The following is a 15,888-nucleotide window of genomic DNA, read 5'->3' on the forward strand; positions in this document are numbered from 1 at the left end:
CTTTCTACACCCATGTTGCTTCTTTCAGCAATTCTCTTGCCTCTTTTCTACACTTCTCTTGCCTCTTTCTGCACCCCTTTTTCTTCATTCTGCACTTTCCATGCTGCTTTCTGCACCTGTCTTGCTTCTTTGTGCTCCCCTGTTGTCTCTTCATGTACCCCACTTTCCTCTTTCTCCACTTAATTTGCTTTTTTCTTCACCTCTCTTGCCTCTTTCTGCACCCCTGTTGCTTCATTCTGCACTTTCCATGCTTCTTTAAGCACCTGTCTTACTTGTATGTGCTCACTGTATTCTAAGTGTCTTTCAGCATAGCACTGGCTCCAGGCCTGGCTAGTCAGAGTCAGTTGCCACCAGTACTCGTCAGCAAAACGTTGGGGGCACAGGATGACTTTGCAACAAGGCCTCTTTCTGTTCCTCTGATGTGCACATCACTTGCTTCTTTCTGCACCTTTCTTCGTCTTTCTGGACTTCTGTTGCCTCTTTCTGCATTTCTCTTGCTTCTTTCTGCGCCTTTCTTCCTCTTTCTGCACATGGCCTATCTCTGTAGACATAGTTAGAAATTCGCATTTAAAAAACCTTTGAAATTCACTGAAAAAAACCATAGGTTACAGGGATGTTATAGTTAGAAATTAGCATTTAAAAAACCTTAGAAATTGGGGACACCTACTTACTTATTTTTGAATCGGAAGGTATCACTCACGCTGTAACCTATCAGCCCAGCAGCGCACCGGCCTCCCAGCCCACCTCTCGCCGGTGGGTGCTGGTAGAGGCAGCATCTCCAAGGACCAACGCGAGGACGCCGGCAGCAAGGCGGTAAGGGGCGCGAGGAACCAGCGGGGCTGCGAGCGTGCGGGGACTTCATTTCCCAGAAGTCCCTGCAAGACCAAGGAAGAGCTTCCGGTCCGCTCTCCCTGCTGGCCCGCCCCCCGCCCATCAAAGCCAGTTAAAAGCGCTCCTCTTCCTCTACCCTGTGGGACACCTACTTACTTATTTTTGAATCGGAAGGTATCACTCACGCTGTAACCTATCAGCCCAGCAGCGCACCGGCCTCCCAGCCCACCTCTCGCCGCACCCGCTTGGCGGGTGCCGCTTCGCCGGTGGGTGCTGGTAGAGGCAGCATCTCCAAGGACCAACGCGAGGACGCCGGCAGCAAGGCGGTAAGGGGCGCGAGGAACCAGCGGGGCTGCGAGCGTGCGGGGACTTCATTTCCCAGAAGTCCCTGCAAGACCAAGGAAGAGCTTCCGGTCCGCTCTCCCTGCTGGCCCGCCCCCCGCCCATCAAAGCCAGTTAAAAGCGCTCCTCTTCCTCTACCCTGTGGGACACCTACTTACTTATTTTTGAATCGGAAGGTATCACTCACGCTGTAACCTATCAGCCCAGCAGCGCACCGGCCTCCCAGCCCACCTCTCGCCGCACCCGCTTCGCGGGTGCCGCTTCGCCGGTGGGTGCTGGTAGAGGCAGCATCTCCAAGGACCAACGCGAGGACGCCGGCAGCAAGGCGGTAAGGGGCGCGAGGAACCAGCGGGGCTGCGAGCGTGCGGGGACTTCATTTCCCAGAAGTCCCTGCAAGACCAAGGAAGAGCTTCCGGTCCGCTCTCCCTGCTGGCCCGCCCCCTGCCCTTTACGCTCCCTACTTAATAACATCTCACTCCCGCAGCGCGGGACGCAGCACGGGCGAAGACTGGGCAAAGACAGGGCCGTTTGAGGCCGTTCGAGGACGGCAGAGGACGGCCCCGGCCCTGTCACCCTGTACTTTACTTCGTTTCCACAGGCCCCCACGACTTCTGAAGCACATCACTGAGAATCACGATGCGTCCCAAAACTAGAAGCACGTCTAAGAAAGCTACACTGGTGACACAAGTGACCGGTCCTATAGACCTTTTCATATCCAGGGTAAACGACACCATTGATAAGAGTATCATCCTACTGGAGAAAAGAGTCTCCTTGGACCTCATGCAGGCCAAACGATCCTCGCTCGGCTCACTTGCTACCGCAATTTCCCCTGCTCACCAGGTTGCTAACAATTGCTCTTTACCACTGCCACTAACCATCGTTCCTACAATGACTGTTCCAAATTCTGTAGATTTATCCGTAACCCAAACTGACTCTGATCAATCATATGTCGACTTTGAAGCAACCCCAGACTTAGAAGCCTGCCAATCACCGACTGAAAAATTAGATCAGAGTGCCATCAGTAATCCCTTATTACCTGATCCAGTAACGACCCTAGAACCAACAAAATCAAGGAAAAACACCTCCACCCTCCCTAAGGCTACGCCAATTATCAAGGAAAAACCTAAAACAAAAACAAAGAATCATAACCTGATCACGCCCACCCCAAACTCCTCGGCAGGTATCCCCTGTTGGGTGGAAAACATGGTTATGGACCTAAAATCAGACCTCGAAGCCAAAATTACAGCACAGATCAAACCCCTAATATCAAAGTTGGACAGACTTACGTCACTAATCAATACCAAATGCAGTTGCAAGGCAAGCGGGAATGGTCCCGCCCCAACGCAGGGGGCAAAGGAAATACTCCCAAAAAAACCATCTAGTCCCAAACAAATAACAGGTATAACAAACAAGCCTCACACTTCACCAACCAGAAAAGCGGCAGTAACACAACCCCTAGCTAAAAAAGGGACTAATCTAGATGCCTCCCAAATTATTCCGGTGGCGGTAGATCTCCCCTCTGCCACACAAATAGGTCCAGCAGGCCAAACTAAACCAAACAACCGACAAAAAAAAGGAAATACCACCATTCCAGCAGAAACCCCCTCCCAAGAAAAACCTCCGGAACTGAAGACCAAGCAGTCTCAGCCCAAAATAATCAACTTACCCCCGGAAGCTTCTCCCTTCGTGGTGGTGCTAACAGCTGTTCCCCCACTGAAGGAGGGCGTAAGAGAAACCTTCGCAGAGCTGAGGAACAAATGCGCACAGTGGCTCCAACTCCATAAACCCCTACCCGCTCACATCAGGGGTGACATCTTCTCTGCACGCAGAGGAGACTGGGTTGGTAGAAGCACGAAGGCAATAGCGGGGGATGTCATCAGCATCAAATTCAGGGAGATAGGGGCATCAAATTATATTTGCAACTCACCCAACAGAGGACCAGCCACCGAAATAAATCCCCTACCCTTGTCCTATTTCCTACCCCCATCCTCAAGGCAAAATTTCCCCTTTCCCGTACTCCCATTAAACACTGGGCCTATAAACTCCACTGAATACAATATGTATCAACACCAGCAGCACCCACACATGCCACGATTCCCACAAAATTCACAACAATCAGTTTTCCAGTGGCAACCCCCCATCCAACTTCCTCAATCCATACACCCTGCGACCCACCCACCAGCGCATTTTCCTCAATACCCATATCATACCACCCAACAGTGGTGGCAACCCCAGCATTCCATGCAATACAACACTCACCCATGGCAGCAGCCGCGGCAAGGACGGTTTCCCCCGCCCAACCCACTAGGCCTTAACTACCAAGGCAGAGACAGGGACGAATGGAGTGGACAGGAACACTGGAGAAAGTACAGTGACCCCACACGCTGGGATAGCTGGAATGGCCTTCAATTAGCAAATAGGTATAGCGCTTTGGAGTGCGTCGATTGACTACCACAACCACAAGAACACTCCCAAATCCACACAGACCTACTGGAACCCACGGTCTCCCTATTAGTCCCTCCAGACCTAGAGACTCCTCCAGCCCCAGAGATCCTTAATGAATCAAAAAGAGTAAAAAGCTCAAGGGACAGTCCAACAATCCTGAGTCTGATCTCGTGGAACATCGCCGGTTTAAGGACAAAAATAGAGGATGGGACAATCATGCACCACATGCATAATCACCAAGTAATATGCATACAGGAGACATGGTCATTACAAGAACATCACCTGCAGGGGTACAAAACGTACTCCTCTCTCGCGCAGTCGGGACACATAGGCAGACCAAAGGGAGGTCTGTGCATATACGTAGCCAACACTATCCAAAACGCTAAAATAAAGGTTATAGAACTGGCACCTAATTTGCAGATCCTTGGTCTTTTCCTTCAGAAAAAAGAGTCAATAGTTATCATTAATTTTTATAACAACCTGGATGAACTGGACTTTGAGGGAGTCCTGGCCCATCTTCACGAAAAATTATTTACTCTCAGAATGAAACAAGGAGAAAGAGGCCCGGCCGCAATAATATGGGCAGGCGACTTCAATCTTCACGCCTGTACCCAACCAAAAAGAAAATGTCCTGGCATGGTGACAGAAGATGGCCTCTCACTCACCCATTTTTTGCATAATAAAATGGGTAGACAAATGAATGATCTCCTATCCGACCTGGATCTCCAGATAGTAAACACCTGGGACTATGGGGATAATTCACTTGCACCCACTTACATAGGAAGAGGCTACAAAACCACGGTAGACTTCATAATTATATCAACATCCTTACAACTAAGAATAAAAAACTTTGAAGTCAAACCAAATCCTCAAAGTGACCATGCAATATTAACCTTGGAAGTCTCATTAAACTATCAACAATGTTCTCCAGTAATAATAGCCAATGCATAGACCCAGGAAAATATCAATATGGATAAAGTAAACGGGTACTCAATAAAATGGGGAGGGATAAACCCAGAGGAACTTACCAAAGAGTTAATAAGATCAGTCTATTCCCAAATTAAAATTTGTTTGAACATAGCAACTAATGACGCGGAGCTTCTAAATAACTTTGCCCAAATTATGGACAAACTAAAGGTTTTACTCACAAAAAAACAAAAATTCGGTCCATCCCGGGCCAAAGGCTGGTTTAACCAAGAGTGTACGAAGGCTCATACAAAATTGAAGCTAGCCTTAAACAAAAACGAAAGGGATTCCCGTACAATAGCCACCCTCAGAAGTGAATACCATAAAATAAGGAAAAAGAGGAAAGAGGAACTGAAGCAAGCGCTGTGGCATGAACTCCACACCAGTGCCCAAGAAAAAAACTCTCAAGCCTTCTGGAGAATTATAAGAACTCCTTTCTTGGCAGACGACACTTGCCCAAAAATCGAAGCTGCTATAGACGCTGCAACTTGGGTATCACACTTTACCAGCATCTTCCAAAAACCAACCTCTGACCAAGAGACGGAAGAAGAGGAAAAAATATTCCTACCATACCCTATAGATATAAATTTTGAAATTTCCGAGATTCTTGTGGCATTGAACTCAACCAAAAAAGGAAAAGCTCCAGGGCCGGATGGAGTCCCGGCAGACTTTTTTAAACATCAAACAGAACTTTGGGCACCGATTTTAACAAGGGTCTGCACTGCCACGGCAAAATTAGGAATTCTGGAGTCATGGACAAGGTCCATTATGGTGCCGATATTTAAAAAAGGTAACCGTATGGACCCTGCCTGCTATCGCCCAATTTCTTTGCTGGACTCACTGGGAAAAATAGCAGGAAGAGTGATTTTAGAAAGACTTCAGGACTGGGCGGAAGAGAGAGGCATCCTATCCGATCTTCAATTTGGATTTAGAAAAGGACTAGGTACTGTGGAACAAGCCCTAAATTTATCGATAATCTTTGGAAAATATGTGCATGCAAAGAAAGCAAAACTTTATATGACCTACGTAGATTTGTCCGCGGCCTTCGACTGCGTCTCCCATACAAAATTGTGGTCCCTTTTAGCACAGATGGGGGTAGATCCATCACTCCTGAACTTTTTAAGGGAACTCTATTCCAATCCATCTGCAAGAGTCCGCTACGGGACAAAGGGGGAACTGACGGCGTCTTTTAGAGTGGAGCGTGGGGTCAGACAAGGATGTGTCCTGGCACCCTTCCTTTTCTCCCTCTACACCAACAACTTGGAGGTTGAGCTCCTGAAGGGTGCCCGTGACCTTCCACTGGCCAAACATCGCCCGATCCCCGCCCTACTCTACGCGGACGACGCCGTCCTCCTTGCACAAACCCCCCGTGAACTCCAAAGGTCCCTTAATAGATACTCGCAGTTTATGAGAACCCTTGACCTTCACATAAACGTAAAAAAGACTTTCGTAATGAAGGCTGGGGTTGGGAGGAAACAGCAAAACTCCATCTACCTTGACAGCCAAAAAATAGATTCTACAAATGAATACTGCTATCTGGGAGTCATGATAGATAATAAACTCTCCTGGAAACCAGCAGTAGAAGCCAGAAAACATTGTTTTAAAAGAGCATTAGCCGCATTGGTGTCGTTTACACAAAAACTAGGAAAACGTCCGCCCAGGGAATTGATAACCATATATAAAGCCAAGTGTCAATCTACAGCTTTATATGGAGCAGGACTATGGGGCCATACGGATGTCACCTCTCTGCAAATTGCAGAAAACAAGTTTTTCAGATTCCTTTTATCCGCCCCCAAAAGTTCCTCGACTTACGCCTGCCATTTAGAATTGGGGGCACCATACATCGAAGATCTTGCCAAAATTCAACCACTCCTCCTTTGGCGACGTATCTGGGCGTCAGATAAAAACGACATCACAAAAACAATACTGGCGGATGCAATGTCTCTGGACTATGTCTTAAAAATTAAATGGCTGGCTTATATCCGGACCTTTCTCTTTGACCTTGGAATAGGAAAATATTATTTAAACCCCGAAAAAATTGGAGAACTCTCAAAAAATAACTTAAAAAAACGAGCCTTGGACCATCTGGGCAATCTGAGACTACAAATAGAAGCTGGGAAACAGTCGGTGCAGCACGCAATAATGGTTCAATCTACCCTTTTAATGCAGCCCTATTTAAACCTTGACATTGGTATCTTCGAACGATTTCTCCTGATAAGATTCAGACTGAACATATTTCATAAACTGGTAGCTTTCCCAACGCCAAACGTTTGGGACCCAAATCCACTTCCATGTCCATGCGATGGGATATCAGGCCAAACCACCCTTCATACTGTTCTGTTCTGCAAATTTTATCAGGAACATCGCAAACTCTGGTTACTAACTCTTTTAAAATCTTGGGGTCTCAGACAATGCCGAGTAGCCATGTTGAGCTTGCAGCTTTTGGATACCGAAGTCACATGTTACCATGTCCTTAACTTTCTGAAATGTATATATGGACACAGGAAAAACCTTTAACTATAATAGTACTGTATACATTTCCAAAACTCCTTTTTTGTTGTTTTTAAGTAATCTGTAATTATATTTTACTGAAGATTTTTTACCTGTACTGCTTTTATGGATTTGTAAAATCCGAATAAAGTTTATTATATTTATATATATTCTTTCAGCAATTCTCTTGCCTCTTTTCTACACTTCTCTTGCCTCTTTCTGCACCCCTTTTTCTTCATTCTGCACTTTCCATGCTGCTTTCTGCACCTGTCTTGCTTCTTTGTGCTCCCCTGTTGTCTCTTCATGTACCCCACTTTCCTCTTTCTCCACTTAATTTGCTTTTTTCTTCACCTCTCTTGCCTCTTTCTGCACCCCTGTTGCTTCATTCTGCACTTTCCATGCTTCTTTAAGCACCTGTCTTACTTGTATGTGCTCACTGTATTCTAAGTGTCTTTCAGCATAGCACTGGCTCCAGGCCTGGCTAGTCAGAGTCAGTTGCCACCAGTACTCGTCAGCAAAACGTTGGGGGCACAGGATGACTTTGCAACAAGGCCTCTTTCTGTTCCTCTGTTGTGCACATCACTTGCTTCTTTCTGCACCTTTCTTCGTCTTTCTGGACTTCTGTTGCCTCTTTCTGCATTTCTCTTGCTTCTTTCTGCGCCTTTCTTCCTCTTTCTGCACATGGCCTATCTCTGTAGACATAGTTAGAAATTCGCATTTAAAAAACCTTTGAAATTCACTGAAAAAAACCATAGGTTACAGGGATGTTATAGTTAGAAATTAGCATTTAAAAAACCTTAGAAATTCACTGAAAAAACCACAGGTTTCAGGGACGTTATAGTTAGTTGGACATTTCACTCGTACAAAACCAGAGAAATTCAGCTGTTATAGTTAGTTCAGCTAACTATAACTCGTGTCCCCGCAATGCACTGCTGATGACGTCACATATTACATCATTCATGACATGGTCAGTGACATCACTGATGGCATCACTGATATCATCTCAAATGACATCAATGATGACATCATCTATGTGATAATCTGATGTACCTCCTCATACCCTAATATAACCTTTGATACACCCACTCTAAAATACAGACTACCATTTTCGAAACCATAGACCCATCAATACCAGTTAGTACATACCCACTCACTAATTCCTAGGTCAACACACACATCCACTCATTCACCCATACAGTCACTCATGCACGCAGTCAACCATCAATACGGCACTATCATATGCACTCACATATCTATACAGACACTCACACACCGCCACTCATCCATAGAGGTACTCACACACCCAGTCAGTCATGCAAAGAATCAATCACACTCCCATTTACTCACCTATACAGTTATACACACACCACCTCACTTATTCAAACATATACTAACACATACTTACACTCGTATACAATAACTAATACAAGCACACACCCATCTATACAGCCACTCTCACAATCACTCACTCTCACATATAGTCATTTATATACTCCAAGACTCACATATACTGTCTTTCACATATGCAGTTAATCACACATGTACCACATTCACTCACCAACACACCCTTACAAACCCTCACCCACCCATACAATCCTTCACAGATGCACTCTTGAACCCATACACCCATTGAATCATCCACTCACACATCTATGCACAGAGTCACATCTCCCACCCACCCATACACTCAGGCACCCATACAGATACTCAGACAACCAATCAATAACCCATATAGACCCTCGTTTAGCCACTCACCAACCCATGCAACTGCTTACACACCACCTGGCAAACAAAACTGTGTGAATGTCTATATCAGTCACTAACCCATGCATTCAGTAAGATTCATTAAATCACTCACTTATACATTCAGTCACATAGCTACTAAATCATCCATTTAGACACTTATACACCCACTCATTCTTCAATACACCTTGGCCTATATATATATATAAAACATATTTACACTTTACAGAAACACACTGGATGATGTCATCAGTGATGTCATTTGAGATGTCATCAGTGAAGTCATCAGAGATGTCACTGACCATGTCACGAATGATGTAATATGTGACGTCATCAGCAGTGCATTGCAGGGGCGTGAGTTAAAGTTAGCTGAACTAACTATAATGGACAAATTTCTCTGGTTTTGTACGAGTGAAATGCCCAACTAACTATAACGTCCCTGAAACCTGTGGTTTTTCAGTAAAAAAATATATATATAATATATATATATATATATGCACACACACACACACACACACATATATTGGTACAGACATATATACATTGCTAATTACTTGACACCACGCATGGTGATGGCATCCTATTTTACATTAAAAACCCTAGAAATTCACTGAAGAAACAAAGGTTAAAGTGAGGTTAAGTTGGAATTGGAATATTATGTAACTTTACATAAAAAAGTTGCAAATTCAAAAATCAAAGGCTAAAAGGGCATTATATTTAGGTGAAAATGTCAGGTAAACATACCAATTTCAATTAACAAAACTGTTGGACTTAGCCCTTTTTTACTGTATTTGTTCTGACCTGTTTTTGTTGGTTTTGTGACTCTAGGCCTTTTACCACTGCTGTTCAGTGCCTAAAGTGCATGTGCTCCCTCTTGTAAACTTAGTAAGATTGGTCTCCACATATTTCATTTACCTTCTATAGTGGTATCCCATATACCCAGGAACTGTATATTAAATGCTATCAGTGGGCCTTTAGAGCTGCTTGCACCACCCATCGACGTAGCCTTTCAAACCTGTCACAGGCCTCTGCAGCTGCAGGGCCTGCGCGTGGAGTTTACTGACGCAGTGGTGTGGCATGTAAAGTGGTAGCCACGTCTGAAACTCCCCTTTTACTGGATATATGACACCTCTAATGTAGGCCCTAGCTAGCCCTATGGGCAGGATGCTGAGTAGGTAAAAGGGTGGAAATGTGCCTTAACTGTGTGGCATGTCCTGGTAGTGACAAACAGCCTATTTGGTTTCTTACTACTGTGAGGCTACCCTCTCATAGGTTTGCATTGGCAATTCCCTTATAGGTGCTTCAGTGGGCATTTCTGATATGAGAGGGGTTGCGTGGTCATGTTTGGTAAATTTGGAATAGCAGTGATACATCCTGCTTATTAGTGCAAGTGGAGTTGTCATTAATATTTTAGAAATGCCACTTTTAGAAGTGGGCATTTCTGTGTGCTTATGAGTATTTGTTCCCTGACTGGATTTATATGCATTGCCTGGTTTCGACAGGAGAGAGGGGATGTGCATTCACTCTAGAAAGTCACAAGGCGGGTTGAGGTGTATCCTGACTTTCCTGGGTGGCTCAGTGCTAGGCTTAATAGACCTTGGCTGCCTTTAGACAGGAAGGGGGAGTTTCCCTTGCACCTGAATTGGCATAGTCTGCCTTTAGAGTGTTGGGGCGGAGTTGTAACTGTGCCTGAATAGGGCTGTGCCTGCCCTTTACAATGCTGTGTCTGCCCTCCTGCAGTGTGTCTGGGGCCAGGGATTGGGATGTGAATGGGGGTGTTGTGCACTTCTAAACAGTGTTTTACGTGCCCCAAGAACAAATACTTTTTCAGTATATGTACAGGCGCTGTGACTCCATGATTGTAGACCAGCAGCACCCGGCAGTGGGAGTACCTGCAGGGCAGTGACGTGGGGAGGGGGAGGGGTAGTAATGTATGGATTACGGAGCTTCCCAGGTAAGTAAACATTTAAATAAATAAAACAAATTTTGTTGAGTGCACTGCATCCCCAAATGCGATGCAGTGCGCGCAACAAAATTCGTTTTATTTATTTAAATGTTTACTTACCTGTAAAACTCCGTAATCCATACATTACTACCCCCCACCCTGCTCTGAGACCCATGTGCTGGCCTGCCTGGCTGCACCCTGCGGGTGTGTCCCCAGAGCTCTCTCAGGCATGCTGCTATGCCCCTGGTCCTTGTAAACTTCAACACTTTATTCCTTTGGGTTCTTGGCCTTGAACCTAAGCGTGGGGAGTGCTGTGCTTTGTTTGCCTGAACCCAAGGCATGGGCGCATGCTGCAGTAAAGCTCATAGTGGGCTCTCTGCCGTCTCCTCCTGATCAGCGTCTGGAGCTCTTAAAAGCCTGCCCAAAGCGAGTGGCTGTATGCAGATCTGCGTGAGGAGCAAATGCCGGGTGCCAGCCTCAGGCGGCGCAGAGGAAGGAAGTCTGAACGTGTACCCCAGACCTTGCAGGTTGCCATGGCAATGCATGAGCTGCAACAGAAGTGCCGTTCGCACAACAAAGACCCCCCTCATTGGGGCCCCACTTGCCAGGAAAAGAAGGCAAGTCCAAGCCTGAAGACCTCCACTACCATCAAGCTGGGCGCCGGCGGGATCCATGAGCAGCCAGGAAATTGCTATCCTTGAAGCAGCCTGAACCCTCCCAGCCCCTGTTGATTGTGGGGTGGGACTAAGCTACCTGACGTAGCAGCTGCACCACAGGTTTCTAGGGCAGCTGCTTTGTGAGCAGTCCTGCGGGTGAGTCAGGCCAAGGGAAGTTTGGCATTGGCCCTGCTCCTGGCTATAAAGTGCACCAGGAGGCTGTGTGGCCGCCAGCTTGCTCATGCGGAAATGGGCAGTTGAACCTTTGCTCACACCCTTAAGAGCTTCTGACATGGCCTCAGTTGGGCAATTTAAAAGAGCTGCCAGGATTCGACAGCTGCCTTGCTTGTGCCTGGGGAGCACAGTACCTGGTGGTAAGGAACGGCATCAGACCTCGACGGAAGCACTCGATGCCTAGAGTAGAAGAAATCCACTGGAACTACCATATTACTGTTGAAGGTGGGCCGGGAGCCCAGCCACCCACGTGTTCTGGAAAATTACAGTAGTATAGGTATTGAAAGCACAGAAGCGCTGTGCTCCATGAATTCAGGGTGGTTCTGGATGTTACCTCGTAATATTGGGTGATTGTGTGTTTTACTCATCACAGGCTTCCTGTGTTTATGACCCTCCTTGGGGATGAGTTGTTTTACTTATGTAATGGTGGTTTTATGATAAGTGCAGCTTATAGGTATTTAATTATTGCACTACTTGTGTAGTTATGACAATTGCCCGATTGGCAAAGTGATCTATGATTTTATGTGATGTCATGACATGTGCCGTAGTGGCACAGTGAATTATTTGATCGTGGTCTAATATGTTTTATATACAATACAAAGGATATATTTACATTACCTTGTGTGGAGTCTCTTTCTGTGGTGTGCCTAGTGTGTCACTGGTGTGTGTGTGTGTGTGTGTTGTGCAAACGCGTTGCACATTGCTGCTGGGATAAGCCTGACTGCTCTGCCAAGATACTAAGGGGGTGAGCAGGGATTATCGTGTGTGTGTAACTCCCTTACCCTGACTAGAATGGTGGGTTCTGCCTGGCTTAAGTATATACCCTAGCCAACTAGAAGAAACCCCATTTCTAACAAAAACCATTCAAATTTACCAGTTATCTTTGGTAACTATAAGTCATGCCCTTAAGAAACTATATCTTGCTCCCTTGTTATGCAGTGCTAATTACCTACAGGTTCAATGACATAATTGATCACATCACTGCACATCTGAAATGAAATTATTGATAGCAACATTGTGCATGGTGGGCCTCAAGTTATAGTTACTTAAGGGCACGAGTTAAAGTTACTTGAGATAACTTTGACTAGTGTGTGTGAAATATTTTCAGGCTCAATTCATGAGTAGCTAGTGCTCCACAACTGCTGCATACCACAAAAGATGGCAGACCTTGGACCAAAGAAGACCTGATGTATTGGTAAGAGTTAAAAATAGAGATGTACTGACATTTGATTGGAAACTTTGGGCCTTGCACACATAATTAAATGTATGTTTTCGTTTTTTATTCTATTTTTCAGATGAATCAGATATCATAGCTGCACATGGCTTTTAACACCAGTGAGAAACCCAACACTACCAAGGGAAGTCTGCATTAATGAGGCCCATGTGCGACCACAAGGGGGCCTGTTGAGGGGGCTTTTGGCCTCCTGAAGTCTGATCCAGTGCCTGGCAAATCTGGAGGGGCCCTACTCTACTCTCCTGAAAGGTTATATTGTATGCTGCTCAAATGTGTCCTGTGGAGAAACATTACCTTGATCCTTGATGAGGATTGCCTTGGGAACCCCAAAGTGCTGATGGTGTTATGCTTCAGCAAGTTGATAGTGATGAGAATGAAGGCAGTGAGCACATGTGTGAACTTATTGAAAATGAAAACACCTTTGCCTAATTGTAAGATAACCATAGTACGAAGTATATGTGTACCAAAAAATTGACATATCCTCTTTTACTGTGTATGCTACTAATACAATAATGACATTTCAGGTTATGTAGGAACATTCCAGGTAATTACATTTTTGTGGATCAATTTTAATGAAAGTACATTAGTCTGCATTTGGAAAGTGCCAAATTAAAATGGACTTGCTAGGTGAGATGGTTTCTGTTACAGCTGTTGATGTTATTCTTAGAAAATATACTAATTGAATTTTAAAATGCAAATGTTTCACACAAACAAACTGATATGTCTGCTTAATCCTTCATTAGGCAATGTCATTCTGCCATCTATTGGATCCCTAGCAAGTTATCATGGGTATACTGTAGTCTTGTACAGAAACTGATAATGAGAGATCCGCAGTGCAAGTTGCCTGAAGATTGGTGTGATGTGTTCGGAAATAACACATCTCAGTCATGAAGTAATATCAATATTAATAAATGTAATTTAAGGTAAATTACTATATCTCCCAGTCTAGAATCTGTTTTAACGTAATGTTATGCAGATTTTGCAGAGCACACTATCACAAGGGAGGGTATCCTGACACCTAGCAGCTGCGTTTTTTTGCATGATTTCCGTTTTAGCGAGTGTTTATAGACTTATTTGATGCATATTTCTCACTTTCTAGTGTATTGTGTACTACAAAATGGATCATAATACAAGTATTTGAATAATTTCCTAGATTGGAATTTTCAAAAAAATTAGATGCTAGTCAGTCACTCATTTCTTTAGTGAAATGTGTATCGTGTCTAACCAATAAAATTGTGTTTATATTGCTAAATATCCTACATAGTTTGTATGCCTAAAATATTATTCAATCCATTGTTGACTAATGTGAAAATGCACATTATTTTATTCACGTTTTATTATTAATACCAAAATATAACTTAAGACAATTTCACATTCTCAGAAAATGTACTTTTATTTGATTAGAATATTTTTTTACAGTCAACAGCCCAGGAGTTGATTTGAAATGTGGAGATAGAAGGAGCATATAATGAATAGTCCAAACACTTACAATAGGATTCCAGTTTTTGTTTCTCTTAGTGGTGGTTTTCAGTTGGGTGTTACACTCAACTGAGCAAGATGAATGACCGCGCCTAAGGGCCAATGAAGTGGCCTAAAATGCAACTGGGGAGGTGCTGACAGTTGGTTCTATGGGCAACATTTTCCCTATTTCCAGTTAGCTGCCAGCTGCAGATGTTTCTGGGACTGAGCTGTCAATAGATGTTGCAGATTATGGATAGGTTCATCTTAATTTGAAACTGCTGCAGAGTTGTGCTGAAGCCGTCCTGCACCATTCCAGCATGAGTGTAGGCAAGTCATGTGCCGCTTCAGTAAATCGTTTTGGGGCCTCTCGATCTCATTCTGTGCTCTCAGGAGATCATTCTTAAGTCTTATGAATTCTATAATCTGGCCTAGCTGTTCCTCCTGCCACTTTGCTTCACCCATCAGGATTTTTCCCAAGAAGGCTAAATTGGTAGCTGCATCCTGAGACTCACTCCCCACAGAAGGTCCTGCCCCAGCCCTCTCAAAACACCCTTTGACCTTGACTGGATGGCCAAGGGTATTGTCTGTCCTAGATGCATAGCAGTAATGAATGTCATTGTCACAGAGCCAGGACAGGGGTGGCCACAGTTGATGTTAATGTAGGGCCACAGGGGTCTTGTGGGGCTACTTATATACGTAATTGGGACAAGACACTGCTACCTGTACTACAGTTGCAGCTGCTCCCACGAAGCAGTAGTGGGACTGGGAGGGTGGCAAGGGAGGGGAAGAAAACAAATATATCTCGTGTCTGCTGGCCAAATGGCCGGCTACCGCCTCTCTTACATCCTCTCCGTCCTCTTCCTAGCTTCTGTTTGAAAAGAAGCAGGATAGGCTCCCCAAGCCAGTCACAATGCTGCAATGCAGCATTGTGATTGGTCTGAGCGCTGCAGTTCGGCGCACAGATGGGAAATGGGAGTCTGGGCATGTTCTCCACCCAGGCTGTAGTGGAGAACATACAAAGAGCACATGAATGTTTGACCAGCTCCAGAAGGCCCGTCAAACATTAATGCGCACTTAGGAGGGTGCCACCACTCCTCCCCCCCTGCGCAGCACAGCCCTGCCCCACAAAACTGGCCCAGCACGGAAAAATAAAATGAAAATAACATTGCATTACTATCATTTTCTATTTTTCTTTTTTTTGCTGGACTGAAAGGCAGTGGGGTGACGCTCCTCTGCCTTAGCGGAGGAGCCACACCTGCTGTATTAGGTGTATTGTCATGAGGGAGAGGAAGAGTAGTAAGGTGCTGGCCACAAAACCTCATGGGTCAGGCTGCTTTTCCACAAATTCCTCATTGGCAGGACAGCTGCTGCAACTGAAAGCTTCTGATCTTTCTTCGGGCAGAGTGGGCAACAGGTTTGAAATTGATGTTTGAGATCTTCATGGTTGACCTTGAAAAAGAAAAAAATAGCAAATGATAGCGATAGTATTTTAATTTTAATTAATATATTAACTTCCTGACATTTAAAGAAGTTTTTGTTCA

Source organism: Lissotriton helveticus, chromosome 2_1 (assembly GCF_964261635.1).
Source record: "Lissotriton helveticus chromosome 2_1, aLisHel1.1, whole genome shotgun sequence".
Taxonomy (NCBI): domain Eukaryota; kingdom Metazoa; phylum Chordata; class Amphibia; order Caudata; family Salamandridae; genus Lissotriton; species Lissotriton helveticus.